Source organism: Bidens hawaiensis, unplaced genomic scaffold, assembly GCF_021521415.1.
Source record: "Bidens hawaiensis isolate Kalapana, Puna unplaced genomic scaffold, B.hawaiensis_p1.1 tig00009086_1, whole genome shotgun sequence".
NCBI classification, from domain to species: Eukaryota; Viridiplantae; Streptophyta; class Magnoliopsida; order Asterales; family Asteraceae; genus Bidens; species Bidens hawaiensis.
In genome coordinates, this window is record NW_027491668.1 from 106046 (window position 1) to 124801 (window position 18756).

Below are 18756 nucleotides of genomic sequence, written 5' to 3' on the forward strand. Positions count from 1 at the left end.
TACAAAAGTAGCTAAAATGAAATTTTACATTTATTTATTAATGGGTTAATTTAAGTCCAATTTTATCTCTAGCAGGCCAATAGATGAAACTAAAGCCGTTCGAATGAATCTAAAAAGTACTTAGTTAAATGAAACCTCCCATACATTTTATTCAAATAATCGTATGATTTCAATATAACTAATACAACTTTTGTAAAGTATAATGTAACAAGTTGACTTTGACTTTACCAGGTGTAGCTCATTCAACGTTATGAGTTTGATCGTGCTCGATGAAATCCAATGCTTCATCCATGGTGATAACATTTACATGACTAACATGGTTTTTGTGAGTCACACTATATATCTTGTCAGCAACTTTCACAAGCTCGGGTCGAAATGTTGTCGCAATGAACTGTGTACTTTGCATATCTGCCACGCTACGAACCATATCTAGAAAAGAGTTGTCAAAGATGCAAAACTAAATAATAAAAGTTGAAATTTCAACCCATTTACTTTTAAATGAATCAATCCGGGTTATGGTTATCTCAAACGGGTCAACAAAAGAGTAGAAAATCACCAAAGTCTTGATTAATTTTATGCAAAAGGTTTTGATCATTATCATTCAAGTCAAATATTATTTAAATGAATCAATCCGGGTTATGGTTATCTCAAACGGGTCAACAAAAAGAGTTGAAAATCACCAAAGTCTTGAGTAATTTTATGCAAGAGGTTTTGATCATTATCATTTAAGGCAAATATTATAAAAAAAATCAGCATACATTCTGTTTTTCTCATAAAAGTTCTTTTAACAATGTTTACAGTTACACATCAAAATCTCTCCATATGTTAGACTTTGTTAAATTGTTAGGGACTTTTACGAGAAAAACATAATATGTTGGTTTTTGTATGGTATTTGCTCTATTATCAAAATAAGATGATTTTTGTAATCAAAAAAACATTTTAATAACTTTAAACGGTGTTTTGAGCCGAGACGTAAAAAAAAATCAGTTTTGACCAGTCAACCAACCCACTCAACCCACCCGTATTGTCACCTCTAAAAAACCATCAACAAAACTTCAAATATTAGGCAGGATACTTCCAACTGCAGTTCGATACAGAGGGTCTAGTGTTGTGTCTATCTCATCGAACAGGAAAAACGGAGCAGGATCATGTCCTTGAATGGCAAATATCAGTGCCAATGCAACCATAGTCCTTTGCCCATTGACAATTGCTTCATTGGTTGTGTCTCCTCTTGTCCCGTAAAAGAACCTGCAATATTAACCTTCAATCAAAATGAACCTTTGCACATCACAAGTTCAAATCATACATGCTACCTCTAACTATGATTAGGGTCGTAAACGAGCCCAATCCGGCTCATGAGCTAATCAAGTTCAACTCGTTAAAAGCTCGAATCAAGCCAAACTGAAACGAGCTCAAGCTTGAGACTTAAAGTAAATTTGTTTAACAAACAATCAAAGCTTGAGCTTCACTTATCAAGCTCAAGTTGACTGCAAGCCTAAACGAGCCTATTATTTATATAATTTATATTTAGTAAGTTAAATATTTATTTATGTGAAAATAATTAGTATGCAAAAAATTATAATAATATAACTAAACAATACACATTATGTTATATATAAAACTATAGCTTAAAAACTATTAAAAAAACACAAATGTATATAAATTAATTAATGAATACTCAACAAGCCGAGCTCGGGCTTTTTACACCCCTAAGTCCTATGATAAAAGAAAGGTTATGTAGAGAACACTTGCCTTTACTTTTACACCAATGTATTTTTCAATAGACTTGTTGACATCAACCAGAGGCACATCATCGTCATAATCGTTATCAGTGGGTTCACCATCCTGACTTGTTGGAAGACATGTATATGAAGTAAGTTAGATTCGCACAAAGATAGACAGTGCATAAAAAAATAAAATAAACGCTAAAAAACCGACCTTTTTCTTCATCATGATCAAAAATCCATGGCCACCTTGCACAAGTTCAGAAAATACATCTCGAAAATGCTTAGCCACACCTTCCAAAGTACGCTCGATGTATTCATCATTGCATTGATCCATTATTGATACAAGCTCTTTGATTTTCTGTAATAAAATTTTGAAATGGTTTTATCGATGGAATAAACTACCAGCAACCTAAACTAACATAATTTACAATGTAAAAGATATTTTCAACAAAAACTGTTAACTTCTTTCCTCTTCTTCTCAAAGTAAAACATACGAAGAAAAAAAAAATATAAGTTAATGTACATTTTTTTAGACTTCTAAATGAATTAGGCGTTAAATGAACAGTTTGTGAACCATTCAATGGGGAGTTTATTTATGTCCATCAATTTTAAATTCGTTTATCTTCGTTCGTTTACATTCAATTATGTTCGGTAGCTTATGTTGTTTGTATATATTTGTTAATATATTCATTTAATTATTATTTGTGTCATTACAACTTAGTGTAGTTTTGATAACTTCTTAGGCCTAAGACATTGTTCTTTTGTTCTTCACATTACTTTTACTAACAAACACAAACAAGAAAATCCCGTTCGTTTGATTGTGTGTGCTCAATTGATTGTATGTTTACAAGCCTACTTTCATATTCCTTTTCATATTTCTTTCTCAAAACTTAAAATAAGTAAAAGTTATAATAAATATGATTAAGGTTACCTCATTACCAGCATCAAGGTCTTGTAGTCGCCTCTGGGGTCTTCTCTTTGATCCAAAAAGTATGCATACTGATCAAGTGCTTTCTTGTTTACATGACTAAACTGTTTTAACTGCCCGTTGCACTTGTGCAGCATTTTATATAATTCTTCTAAGCTTTTCTGTTTATGCCTGCATTTGATATGATAAACAAGAACAAATAAGATAGTTCATTTCCCCTATAATTTCCATTTACTTACTAATGGATCGATTTGAATCTATATTTTTTCTACAGCGGGCTAAAACGGGAAAATACAAAGATAGCTAAAAAGAGGGCATATGAGCCAAGCGATCAAACGGATTGATACCCACCAAAAGTGTATTCAAATATTACCTAATAATATTAGTTTCATAATCATATTTTACAGACTAACAAAAACCGAAAGTTTATTTATGCATTTTAGGTTTTTGTAAAAACCAAACTGAAGTTATAGAGTTTCATTTTTAAATCTGAATTTTAAAAATATATAAAAACATATCATCTAATAACTGTAACCCAAACGTATAATAATCAATAAATTACTAAACAAAATGATGTAGGTGAAAGATTTAAGCCAAAACTCATTATGTTGGGCCAATTTTTTTTTAGCCCAAATGGTAAGACCAGAAGTTTGGAACCCAACCATTTTCAAAAACTCAAAAACCAAAACGTTTTGTTTTTTGTTTTGTTTGTGCCCAAAATGACACAAACTGACTCATGCACACCCCACTTTTACCACGTACAAAGAATGATCCATACCCAACCTGACCGACCAACTCATTTTGCAAGCTCTACTGGCAGATATATCAACCAATAATAACGAAAATTCAGTTAAGTCAAATAGAATAGAGGTCAAGAGACTATGATTACGTTTCAAATGTGTCTGATGATAATGGACCCAACTCTCTGATTTTCTTGGTGAGCTCTTCTTGCTTGTTTTTCCTACTAATAAGTTGCTCTGCTCGGTTATCTTCATTTTGACGGGTCTTTTCGCACTCAACTAAACGAGCCTGCATTACAAGAAATGCATTACTATCAACAATCACAGATTAGTAAGGAATTCTTTCTTATAAAAATGGCGATGGAAACTTAATTGAGCAAAAACTTTGAAACTTATATAGATAAAGTTACCTCTGCCAATTCCCAACGAGCATCATTAACTTCTTTATCATAAATAGTATATGCTAAAGACTTCCTCTGGTTATCAAGCTGCTGATACTTATTTAACTCGGCCTTTTGTTCATCTAACTCTCTTAATCTCTCATCCAAGTATTGCAGGATTTGAATTATCTGGTTTCTCTTATTTCCTGATCTTATAATAAAAGTAATAAAGTATATAAGAAAAGATTCACCAAGTGCAATAAATACCAATCTTAGCAATCACTTGCCATTTTCTTGCAAAATTTTCAAGGTTTCAAGACGATTCTCTTCATAAAAACGAATACCACCTATTTCCATCAGTAGATCCAGCCGTTCTGAATCTTTCATCAAGGCCATTGATGCTATCTGCAAAAAATGCATGATTATTAAAAATATAGACTTCACCTGTGATCAAAATATTCAAACGGAAGGGATGCCATACGTTGTCTTGTTGCGCAACATAATATGGATTGGAAAGAGAGAACCGGGCACCCAACATATTCTTAACTTCAGTTTTCCTACAATGATGTGTTTGCTTCTTTTACATAACATTCAAAAAAGAAGATAAGAGAATTCAAATTATCAATTACTTGGTACTCACGCTATATGCTTCCCATCCAAATAATATTCATCTTTTTTAGTACCGATTGTTCTTCGCAGCCGCACCTCCTTGTTATCAACCTTCAAATCACATAAATTAAATTCAGAAACCATTCATACTAATTAAATTCAGAAACCGTTCATACTAATTAAATTCAGCAACATCCAAATAATATTCTCTTTTATTGTGGAACATAAAAGGATATGACTGGACACTTTTAAACTTAATTGTAACAAATGTTTCATGATGAATCACTCACAAAAGTTACACATTTACATCTCCTCATCCCATCGGGTCACTATAGTTTTATGTGTCTAGTCTGCTATTTATTGTAGCGCGCATCTTAATGTCATATCCTTTGTTTCTTTCTACTTCATTTGCAATCTTGTAAGCATGTGTGTGCAATATCAACATTGTGAGTAACCATCATAGCAAAATGTGAGAATGGATCATAATTTACACGTATACAAAGTAAGGATTATGCACTAATAAATGATGAACATTACTGGAATACAATTGTCGGTGTTATCAAAAACAATCTCAACGAACGCTGGTAGAACTGTGTGTCCTGCTCCTTCCTGTGCAATGTTCACATAAAACTTACTATTTAATATGGCAAACAAGTTTGATATGACCATTTTATAAGACCATAAAAACATAAGCAACATACATGGAGGAAGGCAAGCCTATCTTCAGCACACGGGTTATGAAAAGGGTCACTTATAACAAAACGAATCGCTGCAAACATAAATCAGGTAGGTTGAGATGCAACAAAACGAGCGAATAAATAGTTAGTTAAAAGTTAGTGAGCTACACGTACCATGATAAATATTGGACTTCCCAGATCCATTTGCACCAACTGCAGTTTAAATTTGAAAAAATTATAATCATAGTGCAAAGATTATCGTGAATAGAATACATAGTGTTTACTTAGTTGAATCTTTTCAAGAACGAATTGATAATCAAAACACTAACAAACACACAATTTTAGAATGAACTTTCGTCTTATTATAATCAAGAAACTAGCTAACTCAAAACTCGATTACAATAATCCCTCATACGATAGCCTTTATCATGGTTATATATTTATAAAGGTGACTCGGCTTGGCCAACAACTAATATCAAATATAATAAAACCCTACTTGCAGACTATAAACTCATTACAACATTAATGAATCTCATGGTCCATGATAGGTCCAACCCGCTCACCTCTATGTGGCGGGCCTATTATAAAAATATAGCAAACATTATTTACAAGCCACGATAACAGATAAAGATAAAAACGAGAAAGCATTACCCGAGAATAAAAGAGTATTATTGGTAAAGGAAACATGAAAAAGTATATCATACCAAGACAGTTAACTTTCGGACTGAAATCTTCGATAGCAATTTGTTCTTCATAGCTCTTAAACCCCTCGATAATGACCTGCAGCACAGCCCCACAAACAAATGCAGATGTTATAATTAGATGAATTATGAATAATTAAAGACAAGAAGAAGCTAATTAAAAGGTAGAAGTTTTTAGAAGCAAAAAAAGGAAAGGAGCTAAAGTAATTACCTGTTTTATGTACATTCTGATATACTTAGCTTGCTCAAACCTACAGGTAATAATATCGAAAATGTGTCAACATAACATAGCTAATGTGTAAAAAACAACATGATAATAAAAAAAATCTACAAAACTACCAGACTTGTAACAAAATGTGTTCACAAGTACATAAACTACCTAAAATAAATAGTGAAGATTACTAACTATGACACAAATACACTAAACAAACCCATACATAAGGCACAAATATTTGCAAATCAGCATAAAATGATTAATATATGCAACACTTCTAAGCATATTGGCATATAAAAGTACCAAAACAATTTGAATCTTCCAATGAGAATAAGCAACTACACACAAGTTGTACACACAAGACCGAAAAAATCACACTTAACGCAGCAAACACAATTAAACTGTTCCAGTTTAATAGCTAGCTCAACAAATTTATGCACAAACACGTAAACAACATTTATTGTTATACAACGCCAAATTGCCACAAACAATTTCACATATACGACCAAAATACACTAGTTTAAGCAAACCATACTCGGAAGGAGCTAAACTGTTTGGATCAAGTAAACAAATAATTCTTTGTTTTGCCCTAACTTCACCCTAGAAAATAATTTTCGAGTTCATGGTTGTAAAAATCAAGCCTAGGCGTTGATTACCCGCTAGTCGATACCCTACCATGGCTATTTTGTCAAAATCGGTATAAAATTTGGTGTGAGTATATATGTATATTTGAAATACTACATATAAAATTCTATCCGATTAATCTCGACTAAACCCTATTAATCATGATTAATCCCTACTCAATACCCGGGCCGACTAGCGCCTAGCGTGTTCCACAACACTAAATGTATGATAATCAGTTGTAATGAGCAAGGAATAACTTACTTCCGGAGAATAAACCTGTAGGTCCCAAGTCGGGTGGATCAAACAACGTCTTTGGATCAACCTAACTTGGTGCTAGCGGAAATCACACTAAGCAACCAAGAGGTCTCGGATCTTGAGTTTATTTTCGGTTAAAGAAAGGAGAGGTTAGAGAGAGAGAAAGTAATAGAGATCTTGCAAAAGATTTTCTTATGTATATCAAACTTTTAAAAACCAACAACCTTTACTTCTCATGGCATGCTCCCTATTTATAGGGAAGCATGCATGAGAAGTATGATATATCAATTGCCCAATGGGCTTCTTTACAATGGACCGTGGCCCAACAATATACAAAATGACCCGTAGGCCCAAACATATAACTTAAACAATACAAAAGACTAAATATACAAAATGGGACTAACAATCTCCCTCTAGTCTTTAGTATTGAAACCCGTCGGTGTCGTAAATCAGGCATTCGTCCTCGGTCAGTGGAAGTTCAACAAGTCTATGCACAAACTTGTTGAAGGCTTCCACTATCCGGTCGGTATTCTGACGGCCTATATCCTCGATGGTTCCCAGCAGCTTCTTGTAGAGCTTCTTTACATCTTCAATGTGGAGTCCCATAAGCTCATACTCGTCAAACACTCTGATCTCGTGCATACCACGGCAGTGAATAACGGCCTTGCTGGTTTTGTTGTCAAATTCCCAAGCAATGAAATCTCGGAGAGTGTTGGGAAGATAAGGCTCGCCATGATAGATCTCGTGACATTCTTTGGGCGCCTTGTATCTCCACATCTTGCGAGGCTCTCCGGTAGCCGGGTCTATCTCTCTTGGGTTCCGGTATCTGCGACCCTTATTTGGCTCGAAGTCCTTGTAGTTGACTTTCGATTGACGCTGCAGGTAAGTCGGGACCCAACTTTCCAGGGTACTCCCAGTAGCACCAGGACCTAAAGCTTTCTGAAAGTAATTTAGATCAAGCTCAGGTAGAGTTTTCAGCTCGTGATGAGTAAGATAAATCAGATCCCCGCTGTAGCGTCTGATGGCCCAAACCTTATTTCTTTGATCATATCTAGCATATATGATCAGTGAGTCATCGTGATATGGATAGTTAAGCACGCGGGCAGACGCACAGTCCGTGACGATATGTGTCTTACGCTTCTTCTTTGGTGGTGGTGCAGGGACAGGAGCTGTTGCAGGAGCCTCCGAAGCTTGAGCAGGAGGAGTATCTGGATTTGGCGAGTAATTGATGTCATCTTCTTGTTCATTCACCGCCATTTCCTTTTTAGTTCCCTCTATGAACTCCTCAAAGCTTATACCTGCATTAATAAAGTCAACGAGCACACCTGTATTGTCTGTCGGAGAGATGAGATATTTGTATAAGCTGTCAAGTATTGAATCATCCTCTCTGACTTTACTGGCTGAGCCGGTGTTAGCAGGGTTTTGAGTATCATGTTGAGATTGTGGAGGTGTTTGAGTGTTAGCTCCACCTCCACCTCCTGCTGTCCCGGCTCCTCCATCTCCTCCACCACCGTTGCCACCATCGTCATCATCATCAAAACTGTCATGTACGTCATCGATGTCGTCATCTTCTTCCTCATCATCATCCTCTTCGTCTCCATCATATCCACCACCAGCGCCGCTAGATTGGCCGCCCTGTTGTACTAACCGACTAACAGTCGCCTCTCCCTCTGACACAGCAACCAATGCGGCTGGTTGCGATCCACCAACTTGAGAAGTCTCACTAGACCTTCTCCAAGTTATAAAAACAGCATCAAGCCTATCCTCCAGACCATGAAATTCGTCTTCCTGAATGCCCATCAGGTCTGAGGCCGCTTGGTATTTGCTCACCATCTCTTCATTTGTTTTGAGCTGTAGCTCATTCAGACGCTCTTGATCTTTTACTCTTTCCTTGATGGCTTCCATGTCTGATCTGAGCAATTCAAGAGAGGTGGAGAAAGCGAGTTGATTTTTCAAATCAACAACTCGTGAGTTTGTAGCTTCTTTCTCAATATCCCACCTTCTTGTGGCATCTTCAATTTTCTTGTTAATGCTTGTTCTGAGAGCACTAGCACTTGGTAAATTTCTTTCAAGTGTGCCCAATCGATCTCCAAGTCTAGCGTGATCGGCTCTCAGATTAGCATTCTCGGACGCCTTATGATTCATCAAAGTTTGAAGATTTTGGATGCGGGTGTGGAAGGTATTGGTCAATAACGTTGATTTTCAGCAACTTCATCACTTGTTGCTTTTTGCTCTTCCAACACCCGTATCCTTTCCTTTAGGGCCACCTTCTCTTTTTCGTCCTCTAGACCCCTTTACTTCATCTCCTTGATAAGCTTGAGGAGGGCAATCTCTCGTTCTGCCCTTTTGACGTTTGATTCCTCCAGTGCGACGATCCTATCTAGGATAGGATCAGCGTATACTGGAGGTGTCGCAGACATCCCTCGTGAGATCGGTTTGGGAGAGATAATGGTGGATGGTGGGGTTGTGGTTGTTATGGGTGGTGAGGTGGTTGGTAGGGGTAGGGTGATGGCTTGGGTAGGTGAAGTAAGGACGGTTTTGCTCCATATGCTTGTAGTTTGAATTGGGGAGCTGAAAACTGTGGAAGTGAATATGGATGATGTTGGCTGTGAAGGTGGTGTTGAGGCTTGGGTAGGTTCAGGGTGAGGTTGTTGTTGAGGTGGTGAGTGTGGTGAGGAAGGTATTTGGGGTAGGAAAGTTGGAATTGGTTGGTCTGTAGGTGAGGGTTCAGGTGAGGAATCGGGTGAGTCATGGAGTAGGGTTTTGGTTTTCTTGGCTTTGGATTTCTTTCTGGTTTTAGTTGGTTTGAGGGCAGGGATTTGTATTTTGGTCACATCTAAGGATTTGAGAGCTTGATCTAGGGCTTCTTTGGTAATTTTTGGTTGGTCTGTGGGCTTGTCTTGTGAGGGAGACATGACATGAGACTTGGTTGACTTCTGGGAGTCTCCATGTCTCCTCAAACGCTTTAGGGGCGGCTGGTTTTCCTCCTCCTCCTCAAGCTCTATTGTTTTGCCCTTCTCTGCTATCTTTCTCTTCAAATCGTATTTGGCCTTTGTTCGATCTTCGGCCGGCTCATCGGACAAATCTTGACCTCCTTCAGCTATCGGTTCTGCATCACCTTCTCCTTCTTCAGATGCCTCATCCCCAGCAGGCTCTGTGTCTTCAAACAATCCAAACTTGGGGCCCAGGTCGTGGTCCGGCGTATTGATGACCTCTGCCCTTGGTGCTCAACAGCACGCCAAATACTGACATCTTGATCTCGTGAACGTGAAATGGCTCGGGGTAGGACTTCTTGTCTTTTGCCTTCTTGTCTCCCGGCCGTTGAATGTCTGGGATCATATCATCCAATAATAACTGCACAAATCTTGGGTACATCAATCATGTGGCCCCACTCTTGATATTTGCGAGCATGCGCAAAAATATACGTCGTGAGTAATTAAACTTCTCTTTGTTGGTCAGTGCTTGCATGACTCGAACCCAATCTGTGCTCATGCTGTCAAAACCGCCTCGAATATCTGTGAAGCAGTGTGTAATGATGTGGAAGAGGAATCTCCAATACGGTGACAGATGGCTCTTCTCTAAACTTTTCCATTCCGTATCATACCCCGTTTGCGTAACGAATTCTTCCAACATCTTCTTATTTCCTCTCTCATATTTGTAATCAGACCGGTCGTCAATCTTTAGCACCCTTCTAATATCCTTCTCTGTGATAGTTAATTCTTGTCTGGCAACTGTCGTGGTGAAAGACATAAAATCATCAGCAATTTTGGCGAATGCCCAGAAATCTAAGATCCACTTGTAGTAGATTGCTGGATCTGCGGTGATGGCATATGAAAGGGGCGATTACCTGAGCCCTTTGACCATAGGAGTAAAAACCTTGTCACCCTTTGCTTTAGGTAACGCTAGAGTACAAAAGTTGTTATGACCCTAAAATGTAAAAACAAAAGATCATGAGAATCATCATTAAGACAGACCAAGACAAAATAGATATTTACATGGATATTAATAATTTATACATTAGATAAGTTAGATTTTGCATTATGTACATTCTAGATATAATAAGTTAATAAGTTAACTGTAGTCAAATTACAAGTTAATAGGAACAAAAGGTATAAAGATCAAGTTCAGATCAGTCAACAATTTCAAACAGTGTGTTTGAGATAACAGATCAGTTGCATTGTGTTTGAATTTCTGAAAAAATTTCTAAGTATGAGTTTTTCGCATGAGAAAGAGTTTCGCTTCGCATGGTCAAGCGAAGCGAAACAGAAAGTGTTTTCGCTTCGCATGGTCAAGCGAAGCGAAACAGAAAGTGTTTCGCTTCGCATGGGCAAGCGAAACAGAGAAGTGTTTCGCTTCGCATGGTCAAGCGAAGCGAAACAGAAAGTGTTTCGCTTCGCATGGGCAAGCGAAGCGAAAGACCCTTCAAGCGAAAAACCTGTACTTGGTCCCTTTTAGCCACTTCTCACTTTACTCAAGATCGCCTTTAAGCGAATTGGGTTTCTGGAGGGTTTGAACTTGAAGCCCTTATGATTTCTAGGTCAATTTGTCCTATGAACTGATGAACAAAAACTTAAATCTACAAACTTTGTACAAATAACCCTAACACTAATAAATAATGATGATACTCAAGTTTTACAAGTCCAAAACAGATTAATCTTTAACAGATGAACCAGTTTCATATGAAGATCAATTATGAATTGATCCGACGTCTCATTTGAACCGTCGTTTCAATCCATAAGAACCCAGAAAATATGAAGATGAATTATTTATGAAGTTTTGATGTTATACCGAAGGTGGATACACTGGATTCAACGGCATAATTGTAATATTGAGGACCAGATGCTTTGAAGATTTGAAGAAAATCTGGGTTTGTGTTTGAAGATTAGAAAGAGAGAGGAGAGTGAAAAGTTAAAATCTTTTGGTGAATAGTAAAGAGATTTTAGGTTTCCCTTATATATAGGGTCAGCCTATCTCGCGATAAGGTCAAAACATCGTGAGTATTCACAGAAAATGCACTCTCAGTCCTCGGTTTTTAACAATATTTGCATTTTCAAACCCGAAAAACATTTACCCACCGAATCCAAGCACTAAATTGTTTATAAAATTTTTTTTTGTTGGTCCATAACTGTTATCATTTGCACGATCGATCTCTTTTGTCAAAACACAACATAATAATAATTTTTTTTTAAATAAAAATTAAAAATTTAAAAAAATTTAAAAACAAACATAATAATAATATTAAATTAATTTACATAGTACTTTCTTTGATTAATTTTCAAAGAATGATCGCGATATGGAATCATATTAATTTGCAAAGCTCTATATCGCGTTTCCATTATGAAGTTATTGTGACACAAGTTCATCATTGACTGTAGATATTGTCCTTCTTTTCAACTTGACAAGTGTTTTGATGTCAAAAGTGATACAATTTAGGTACAATTAGGCACGGTGCTTATGTGGTCCCCACTCAATCTGACATGTTACTGATTCCGTCATATCTCAGGCCTACTTTGTGTTAACATATCACCTCAACTTGACTTAAACCTTTCTTAGTTGATCACAGTACACTTATTAACAGACTGACTTACTGTACATTGAACACAATACACATGACACTTTGTGCTTTGCACACTTGACTAAATCTAGAAAGATTAAAATAAAGCATAAGTTCAGGCCATAACAATCAGGTCGGATAATACCATATTATCGCGCAGAGAAAGTCCAAGGCTTGAACAAAAGAAAGAAAATAAAACAAAGCAGAAGACTCAGGGCCTTAACGATCAGATCTTGTATGACTACAAACATAGAAAGTCCAAGGCTTGAGTCGAAAATAAATGAAGAAACAAAGCAGAAGTTAAAATTCCTAGGACTGACTCTTTTTCTGACTCTTTTTCTTGATTTTTCCTTTTATTTTCTGACTCTTTTGTTTTCTTTTTCTTGCAATTCTTGACGCTTTACTTGACTCAAAGAAAATTTACACTGACTTTCATAAGATGACTGTGATCATGTAAAGAGAGACTTGGGTATGACATGTGTAGTTACATTTTTTCCTTCATAAATATGACTACACGGAATCATGCAACCGCTTCATACTCGTATATCCACTAGCACCGGCAAGAATTTAAGTTTATATCACTTGACACTTACTTATTTGTCAAGCCTACCTACACATCAATGAATGACCTTGGAGCCTTTTGTTCTTTTCTTTTAACGCGCTAGAGTTATTACAAACCAATGTACTATCACGTTCCATATAGTCGGATCAAATTCTCTATTCTTTTAATTTTCGACTCCCTCTAAGCAGGAGCTCCCTCTAAATGGGACAATCCTTTTTGAATTTTCTTTAAATTATAAAAATAAAATCTTTTTGTTAAGTCAAATGACTTGGTTTTGTTTTACTGAAAGTAAATTTAAAATCTTTTTGGTGAGTTAAAGTTAACTCATTTTCTCCCTCTAAAAGTGTGACATATTTGAAAAATATTTACAGTTTTAAACTAAAAGATAGACAATAAAGATTTACTGAAAGGAGATCATGCCCAATGACTCAACAAGAAACAAAAATCGCGCGGAAGGCTTTTGTAAAGAGATCAGCAAAGTAAAAATCAGTATGGACTCGTTTTATGTCGACAAGCTTACGATCATAACAATCATGAATAAAATGTATTCGGATGTCTATGTGCTTAGTCTTTGAGTGCTGGACCGGGTTTTTGACAATAGCAACGGCCGCCTCATTATCACATTTGATCGTTGATCCGTAGAAATTCAAACCGTAATCCAGCAGCTGATGTTGGATCCAAATCACTTGAGAGCAGCAGCTGGATGCGGCGATGTACTCGGCTTCGGCGGTGGATGTAGACACAGTAAGTTGTTTCTTGCACTGCCATGAGATCAGCCGATCTCCCAGGAATTGACATCCACCAGATGTGGATTTTCTGTCTAAGTGGCATCCTCCATAATCACTGTCGGTGTAAGCATGAAGTTCCAAGGGATAATTCTTTGGGTCCCAAAGACCCAAACGTGGTCTCCCTTTCAAGTATCTGAAAATACGTTTGACAGCAATCATGTGGGATTCTTTTGGGTCAGATTGATATCTGGCACACTGGCAAACAGGGAACATGATGTCCGGTCTGCTTGCAGTGAGATACATCAGGGAACCAATCATTGACCTATAAAGATGTTGATCGACTGGCTTTCCTGATGGATCAGGAGCGAGAACAGGACGAGTAGCGATTGGTGTCATAAAAGCAGTTGAGTCCTTGAATCCAAATTTCTGAACAATGTCATGAACGTACTTTTCTTGGTGAATTAAAGTCCCGTCCGTCTTTTGCTCAACCTGTAAGCCCAGGAAGAAAGTCATCTCCCCTAAGGAACTCATTTCAAATCGCTTTTGCATGATCTCAGAAAACTCCTTGCACAGAGTCTCATTCGTGGACCCGAAGATAATATCATCAACATACACTTGAACAAGAATCAAATCATCCTTCACTTTCTTGACAAAGAGAGTTTGATCAACAATGCCTCTCTTGTATCCATTCTTTACTAAATGATCAGCCAGTGTGGCATACCAGGCACGAGGAGCCTGGTGAAGACCATAAAGTGCTTTGTCAAGACGGTAAACGTGGTCAGGATAATTTGGGTCTACAAAACCTGGAGGTTGGCTTACATAAATTTCTTCTTTTACTTTCTCGTATAAGAAAGCAGTCTTCACATCCATTTGATATACTTTAAAATTCATATACGACGCATAGGCCAAAAAGATATGAATTGCTTCCAATCTGGCCACAGGTGCATAAACTTCACCGTAATCAAGTCCTTCTCGTTGCCAAAAGCCTTGTACGACCAATCGGGCTTTATTTCTGATGATCACCCCCTTGTCATCTTTCTTGTTACAGAACACCCATTTTGTTCCGATTGGTTTCTTGTGAATGGTTTCTTCACCAGCTTCCAAACGTTTAGCTTCTTGAACTGCAACAGTTCTTCTTGCATTGCTTCAACCCAAGAGTTCTCCTTCAAAGCAACTCTGTAGTCCTTGGGCTCTACCTGCGAAATGAAACAGGCAAAAAGACATCTGTTTATGTTACCAGAAGAGCTGCGTGTTTGGATGCCAGCGGATGGATCTCCAATGATGTTCTCAGTCGGATGTCGGCGATGAATTGGTAACTGTGGAATTTGTTCGACACTCTCGACTGGCGTTGCCTCAAGTTCAATGGTCAGGCTCTCTATGGGAAGAAAGACCGTGGTCACATCGACAGCGGCATTTGGTTGGGGGTCTCTTGCATCTTCTTCTTGATCAACCAAATGTTCCTGAGCGATGGCGCCTTCCCATAGATTGTCGTAGAAATGTGCGACGACAGCAGGTACCGATGATGAGTCAGTGGTGCGAGAAGTTCCAACAGGAACGGTGTCATTTTGCACATTCTCTTGAATAGCTTCCTCAGCAGATCCATGAACGTCTTCTTCATAGGAAGGTGTAGGAACTGATTCAACTATACTTAGGTCATGAACTGGGGAAGTTTCTATTTGGTGGGTTTGTTGATCCGCCGCTTGAATGGTCTGGTCATTTCCCACATTGTCAGCTGACATAAATAAGTCGGTGTCTGAATCGTCTGCGTCTTCGACAGCGGGCATTTCGGTAGATTCTGCAGAAGTTTGCACATTGACTTCCAGGACATGTTGATTAACCCCGCGTGGACCATTGAGTGCGGGTGCGGGTGCAGCAATCTGAATATCTGTCAAACCTTTCATAACGGCGTGCATCAAGATTGATTGATCAACAGTTGACGGAGATGGTGCAGAAACAACAGGAGACATCACTGGTGCAGACGGGGGTACATACATTCCTCGAAACTGCCTGAACAAGCCTTCATAATCAAATATCCAATCAGGACCATTGTGTGCATCGGTAGGGTTTAGTTCTTGCCAATCGATGTTGTAGGACTCCAAAATCACTTGGGATTTCTTGTTGAACACATGATAAGCGCTTTTGTTAGCGGAATAACCTACAAAGTAGCACTCATCCGCATTTTCAGCAAACTTTGAAGTTGTAGCAACATTAGATTGAAGCACTGTGCAAGGACAACCTAATGTCTCGAAGAAATTAACCCTTGGCTTGTTTCCATAAAAGACTTCATAAGGTGTCTTATTCAGTCTTTTATTCAGCAACACGCGATTCTGAGTGTAGCACGCAGTGTTAATGGCTTCCCCCCAGAAGAATAAAGGGAGTTTGGAGTATGACAGCATGGTTCTTGCAGCTTCAACTAGTGTACGATTCCGTCGTTCAGCCACCCCATTTTGTTTAGGAGTGTAGGGTGCACTGAACTAATGAAGAATCCCCTTGTTGTGACAGAATTCGTTGACAGCCCTGTTGCAGAATTCCGTTCCATTGTCACTTCTGATGCACTTTACTCGTTTGTCCGTCTGATTCTCAACCAACACAATGAATTTAATAATAAACTGAGATGTCTCATCCTTGTGACCTAGCAGAAAAGTCCAACTGAAACGCGAGTAATCATCAGTAATAACCAGACAATAGGCTTTTCGACCTATTTCCATTAGTTGAACAGGACCGAAAAGATCCATATGCAACAGTTGAAGAGTGGAGTTCATGGAATTGACCATCTTAGGGCGGTAAGGGAGTTTGTGCTGTTTGAACTTAGAGCAAGATAAACATTTTTCAACACAATGAAATGATTTTACAGGCAAGCCCCTCACATGATCACCTTTAACCAACTTATTCAAGTTCTTAAAGTTTACATGCCCTAGACGTCGATGCCATAAGGATGAGTCGTTTTCCGAGGCCTTGGACATCAAACAAGAAGCAGTACGCAAGTAAAAATTGCTTCTCATGTCCAGAATGTATGCATCATTGTGTCTTGGAGTACGTAACATGATCCACTCTTCAGGGACATTAAAACCTGGTTTAAGAATAAGACATTCATTTTCAGTGAAAAGAGTTGAAAATTTCTTATCGCAGATCTGAGAGACACTAAGTAAGTTGTGATTGAGTTGTTCCACAAGATTGACTTCGTCGAAGGTCAATGTGCCATTGGAGACCTTGCCTTGTTTCGTGATTTCTCCTCCTATGTCACCAGCAAAGGAAACATGTCCACCATCGAAGGGCTTTATATCGAACAATAGGGACTCATCTCCTGTCATATGTCGGGTACAACCACTGTCCAAGTACCAAATACTGTTGACAGGCCTTCCGGGCTGACCCTACATACATGAGCAGCTAGTTAGTAGAAAGGTCCCGATAAGAACTTGTCTCGGGAAAAACAAACAGAAAATCACCCAATTTAATTTTATGATTCTTGAAAATGTAATCTTTTGGAGAATCCGAATCTGAAGTGCAATCACTCGAGGAACTGGTGTTGGGATTCCCTCGGTTTTAAAAGATTTTCTTGATTGCCTTCGTTTTGACTTGGGTTTGATTGTCAAATCTTCTTTGTTTGCTTTTGAAAATGGTTTAGAGGGGTTTTTAGAGTTTTTAGCTTCTAACCCTTTGGCTAACCGCTTCCTTTCTCTTTGTGTAAGCCAAAAAGGTTTCTTGGGTTTGTCGGTTCTTTTAATTGTTGAATCCGTCTTACTGGCTGAGGTACAAGTTTGATTAGACATTTTCTTAGTTTGAATATTTAACTCAGTAAATGTCTAACCAAACTTGCTTGTGGCGTCTCTTTGTTGCTTATGCCAGTTCTTGCAGTGTCTCGCAAGATGAGACGGATTACCACACACAAAACAACATTTTCTTTTGTTACAATCATAGACATATTGATCACTGAAATATGTGGGGTGAGGTGATGTGTGAGAGTTAATGGCTTGAAAACCTCTACCTATGAACACATTTGAATGATTCGATGCAAAGTAATTTGACTGCCGAGGTTTATGACCAGTATAGTAGTAGGAGCTATCAAATTGATCATAAGTTTGAGAACTATTTCTATTAGTAGTATTATGTGAAAATGAAGTTTTCTTTGAAGGCATATATTTACACGACGTGCTTTTTTTTCATTTTCAAAGACAATTTCTTGTTTTCGTAAGTCCTCAAAATCATGATCAGTTGACAGGCAACTAGACCTTGTTTGTTCATTAACTTCAGTCACATTTGATTCATCAAAGATTGTTTTATACTCAAAATCAGATGAAGAACATTTACTTTCATTACATACTTCTTTACAATTTTCTTCATAAGTGGTTTCACAAAATACAGACTTTGATTCTGACATTAAACAATCCAACATTGATTCACAAACTTTGTTACAGACAGGGTTATTAATGCTTTTGGTTAGACCCACACATGACTCAAAACGTGGTTCTAATCCCCCATGTTGCTTAAGACCCTGATTAACTTTCCCACAATCACCATTGTTTATATTTCCTGCTTCACAAGACACATTGACGTTAGTATTATCAAATGATTGAATTGGAGCAACAGTTTGAGATGCTGCGGGAATAAATGTCACAGGTTTTGGTATCCTACCAACACCGTATGCCATTTCCTCATCAGGAGAAGTATTATAGCTAAAGTGGGGCAAACTGGTGTAGTTATCATTGAATGGTGGTGGTACGGCCGTGTAGTCGTACCCCAACCCCGTTTTAACTTTAGTACTTCTCTGGGCTCCAATAAGATCATCTAATTTCTCAGATGATACCTCAAACCTTTCGACTTGTTTTTCCATTTCTTTCTTATTAGTAACTTCGAGTCTTAATTTCTTAATATCTTATTTTAAATCATTGATTATGTCCTTATAGTAAGTGACATTATGTTTTTCTCGAAAAATTTCAAGTCTAAGATTAGCGACATCATCGTGATGAGTTTTGATCTTTTCAATGTAGATCTTATCAGCCTTTACATATTCAGTGTTCAGCTGACGAAGTTTTGCATTTTATTTCAAAACTTCGTCT

General features: G+C 37.7%; 1 pseudogene; it reads right to left on the reverse strand.

The window, feature by feature from the left end:
• Positions 1-238: 238 nt before the first annotated feature.
• Positions 239-5988, reverse strand: LOC143531163 (structural maintenance of chromosomes protein 3-like; annotated as a pseudogene).
• Positions 5989-18756: the final 12768 nt, after the last annotated feature.